This window comes from Schistocerca piceifrons, unplaced genomic scaffold (assembly GCF_021461385.2).
Source record: "Schistocerca piceifrons isolate TAMUIC-IGC-003096 unplaced genomic scaffold, iqSchPice1.1 HiC_scaffold_13, whole genome shotgun sequence".
Taxonomy (NCBI): Eukaryota; Metazoa; Arthropoda; class Insecta; order Orthoptera; family Acrididae; genus Schistocerca; species Schistocerca piceifrons.
The window spans coordinates 102,501-107,500 of NW_025727124.1; the positions used below are offsets into that span (position 1 = coordinate 102,501).

The 5,000-nt window shown below is 53.3% G+C and overlaps 1 non-coding gene across 1 annotated transcript; it reads right to left on the bottom strand.

Moving 5' to 3' along the window:
• Window positions 1–104: 104 nt before the first annotated feature.
• Window positions 105–2,013, bottom strand: LOC124731691. The gene has a single exon (XR_007008425.1). It is a non-coding gene; the product is annotated as a small subunit ribosomal RNA (ribosomal RNA).
• Between the last annotated feature and the right edge of the window lie 2,987 nt (window positions 2,014–5,000).

Sequence of the window (5,000 nt, forward strand, 5' to 3'; positions counted from 1 at the left end):
AGAGGCACGCGTGGTTCCGCACGCGGCGCACGGCTACGGCGAGCCGTACAGGTAGCGTGTTGCGCGACACGACACGCACATCGAAAGACATGCAGTCTAGTCGGTAATGATCCTTCCGCAGGTTCACCTACGGAAACCTTGTTACGACTTTTACTTCCTCTAAATGATCAAGTTTGGTCATCTTTCCGGTAGCATCGGCAACGACAGAGTCAATGCCGCGTACCAGTCCGAAGACCTCACTAAATCATTCAATCGGTAGTAGCGACGGGCGGTGTGTACAAAGGGCAGGGACGTAATCAACGCGAGCTTATGACTCGCGCTTACTGGGAATTCCTCGTTCATGGGGAACAATTGCAAGCCCCAATCCCTAGCACGAAGGAGGTTCAGCGGGTTACCCCGACCTTTCGGCCTAGGAAGACACGCTGATTCCTTCAGTGTAGCGCGCGTGCGGCCCAGAACATCTAAGGGCATCACAGACCTGTTATTGCTCAATCTCGTGCGGCTAGAAGCCGCCTGTCCCTCTAAGAAGAAAAGTAATCGCTGACAGCACGAAGGATGTCACGCGACTAGTTAGCAGGCTAGAGTCTCGTTCGTTATCGGAATTAACCAGACAAATCGCTCCACCAACTAAGAACGGCCATGCACCACCACCCACCGAATCAAGAAAGAGCTATCAATCTGTCAATCCTTCCGGTGTCCGGGCCTGGTGAGGTTTCCCGTGTTGAGTCAAATTAAGCCGCAGGCTCCACTCCTGGTGGTGCCCTTCCGTCAATTCCTTTAAGTTTCAGCTTTGCAACCATACTTCCCCCGGAACCCAAAAGCTTTGGTTTCCCGGAGGCTGCCCGCCGAGTCATCGGAGGAACTGCGGCGGATCGCTGGCTGGCATCGTTTATGGTTAGAACTAGGGCGGTATCTGATCGCCTTCGAACCTCTAACTTTCGTTCTTGATTAATGAAAACATACTTGGCAAATGCTTTCGCTTCTGTTCGTCTTGCGACGATCCAAGAATTTCACCTCTAACGTCGCAATACGAATGCCCCCGCCTGTCCCTATTAATCATTACCTCGGGTTCCGAAAACCAACAAAATAGAACCGAGGTCCTATTCCATTATTCCATGCACACAGTATTCAGGCGGGCTTGCCTGCTTTAAGCACTCTAATTTGTTCAAAGTAAACGTGCCGGCCCACCGAGACACTCAATAAAGAGCACCCTGGTAGGATTTCAACGGGGTCCGCCTCGGGACGCACGAGCACGCACGGGGCGGTCGCACGCCTTCGGCTCGCCCCACCGGCAGGACGTCCCACGATACATGCCAGTTAAACACCGACGGGCGGTGAACCAACAGCGTGGGACACAAATCCAACTACGAGCTTTTTAACCGCAACAACTTTAATATACGCTATTGGAGCTGGAATTACCGCGGCTGCTGGCACCAGACTTGCCCTCCAATAGATACTCGTTAAAGGATTTAAAGTGTACTCATTCCGATTACGGGGCCTCGGATGAGTCCCGTATCGTTATTTTTCGTCACTACCTCCCCGTGCCGGGAGTGGGTAATTTGCGCGCCTGCTGCCTTCCTTGGATGTGGTAGCCGTTTCTCAGGCTCCCTCTCCGGAATCGAACCCTGATTCCCCGTTACCCGTTACAACCATGGTAGGCGCAGAACCTACCATCGACAGTTGATAAGGCAGACATTTGAAAGATGCGTCGCCGGTACGAGGACCGTGCGATCAGCCCAAAGTTATTCAGAGTCACCAAGGCAAACGGACCGGACGAGCCGACCGATTGGTTTTGATCTAATAAAAGCGTCCCTTCCATCTCTGGTCGGGACTCTGTTTGCATGTATTAGCTCTAGAATTACCACAGTTATCCAAGTAACGTGGGTACGATCTAAGGAACCATAACTGATTTAATGAGCCATTCGCGGTTTCACCTTAATGCGGCTTGTACTGAGACATGCATGGCTTAATCTTTGAGACAAGCATATGACTACTGGCAGGATCAACCAGGGAGCTGCGTCAACTAGAGCTGAGCAGCCGGCCGCCCGGGAGTGTGTCCCGGGGGCCCGCGCGAACACGCAAGCGTCCGCTCAATCATTCTGCAAACAGGAGGAGGCTGAGCTCCCCTGCACAATACACCTCGAAACCCTCTCAGGTCCCGGCGGCGCGCAGCGCCGTCCCAAGTACTTGGTCGGGTTCGAGAGAGGCGCAATCGCCCGGAGTTAGGCGAGTAGACGCTTTCGGTGCGACCACCCGTGCTCCCAACTGAGCTTGCCGCTGCCGACAGAGGCCCGGGAGCGTGCTGTCGTGGCATTGCCGGCGGGAGACAACACGCGCCACCTACGGTGACCGGCAGCTCCAACGCCAGCGCCACAGAAGGACAAAAGCCCCACTTGGGTGCCGAAGCGAACTCTCCCAGCACAGCGCACGCGCCAACACATCCGCACAGCTGCGATACAAACCACCAGCGAGAACCGCTGGGGCGACCGAGCAGCAGACGGCGTCGCGGCGCCGAGCGCCGGGCGGCAGCGCATCCTCAACGCACACAGTCCTCAATCGGACCAGCACACTGAAGATGTCCACCGCGCTTCGCACCGGGCCCGCGAGGACCTACTTTGGCCGCACGGCGCCGCGCGCAGGGTGCGCCGGCGCGCAGCTGCGACGCCTGCCGCGTCCGTCGGCCGGCGCGCCTGCCACTGGCCGCCCCCACCAGCCGGCTGTAGCGCGTGCGCCCACGCACCGCGCGGCCAGCACGCCGGGAGGCGCCCCCTCACCGGCCGGGGACGGTCCCACCCAGCCACCGCCGCGTATCGCTTCACACCCAGATGCCGTTCAGTTTCGTCGGCATGGTGGGTATCGCTGGAACAACCGGTTAGTACCTCAACCTATCGTCGCCATCACCGATTCACCCCTAGCGAGAACAACCGCACCACAACAGGTTACCATTTGTTCATTTGCGTAACTTCACCAGAAAACGCAGGCGTCCATCGCCATTTGCAACTTCCACGATTATTGCATGCCTGTGTCAGGTGTCACGCCACACTACGTCTGCCCACATACACGCAACAAAATGTGCACGCCTAGACAATACGTGGAAGGTGGCCCCCGTACGTATGCGATGTCCATTGCTCGAACGACTGTCAACCGGCCTCTGTAGCATGTCGCAGATATGGAACGCGGTGCACCATGCCATCACGGTGTGTGAGGAGAGACGACTAGGTCCGAATACATCAACAGACAGCTCATGCTGATCGCCATCCACGGCGTCCGTTCCTCCCACACGTCTCTATGGCGTACCACACTGCAATCCAGCTCTCATAGGGAGACGACACGTAGCTGCGTGCACAATATTTGCACTGTATGGTCCGCCGTTTTTGGGCGCAGTCGTTGTACGGTCACACATGTGCCACGATGTATCATTCAGTACATAAGGACGAATGTGCAGTACAGATTGTGGTTTACGCGTACGACATTAGCGGACAGTTGACACAGGCCGCACCACAACGTAGCCTGAGTACGTCGCATGCGGAGGGCATTGAACATGCAAAGTTCTCACCAACCAGCTTGCGAAGGCAGGGGGCAAGGTGGGGACGTGGGGAGGGGCGGCATGTACGTCCTGCTGCCATCCACATTACAGTGTACAGCAGGAGCATGTGGAAAGTGAGCAAGACTTGCAAGGTGTTTAACATGAAGCGATACACAGGGGAGCGGGGAGTGCGAGTAGCGAACTATATTGCGAGGGTTGCGGGTGGGCAACACTACACTAATTGAACGAGTCGTATAACAATTACAGAGCAGGTTTAGGCGACAACGTGGGTTACGTTAGGCGACAACGTGGGTTAGGTTAAGGCACGACGTGGGTTAGGTTAAGGCACGACATGGGTTAGGTTAAGGCACAACATGGGTTAGGTTAAGGCACAACATGGGTTAGGTTAAGGCACAACATGGGTTAGGTTAAGGCACAACATGGGTTAGGTTAAGGCACAACATGGGTTAGGTTAAGGCACAACATGGGTTAGGTTAAGGCACAACATGGGTTAGGTTAAGGCACAACATGGGTTAGGTTAAGGCACAACATGGGTTAGGTTAAGGCACAACATGGGTTAGGTTAAGGCACAACATGGGTTAGGTTAAGGCACAACATGGGTTAGGTTAAGGCACAACATGGGTTAGGTTAAGGCACAACATGGGTTAGGTTAAGGCACAACATAGGTTAGGTTAAGGCACAACATAGGTTAGGTTAAGGCACAACATAGGTTAGGTTAAGGCACAACATGGGTTAGGTTAAGGCACAACATGGGTTAGGTTAAGGCACAACATGGGTTAGGTTAAGGCACAACATGGGTTAGGTTAAGGCACAACATGGGTTAGGTTAAGGCACAACATGGGTTAGGTTAAGGCACAACATGGGTTAGGTTAAGGCACAACATGGGTTAGGTTAAGGCACAACATGGGTTAGGTTAAGGCACAACATGGGTTAGGTTAAGGCACAACATGGGTTAGGTTAAGGCACAACATGGGTTAGGTTAAGGCACAACATAGGTTAGGTTAAGGCACAACATAGGTTAGGTTAAGGCACAACATAGGTTAGGTTAAGGCACAACATAGGTTAGGTTAAGGCACAACATAGGTTAGGTTAAGGCACAACATAGGTTAGGTTAAGGCACAACATAGGTTAGGTTAAGGCACAACATAGGTTAGGTTAAGGCACAACATAGGTTAGGTTAAGGCACAACATAGGTTAGGTTAAGGTACAACATAGGTTAGGTTAAGGTACAACATAGGTTAGGTTAAGGTACAACATAGGTTAGGTTAAGGTACAACATAGGTTAGGTTAAGGTACAACATAGGTTAGGTTAAGGTACAACATAGGTTAGGTTAGGTTAGGTTACACGTTGTTGTAAGGAAAGGTGTAGGGGGGGGCGGGGGCGGCAGGTTCGTTGATAGTGATTATAGTAAGTGAATGCTTGTGACATGATCAGATTTGTCACGTCAGGATG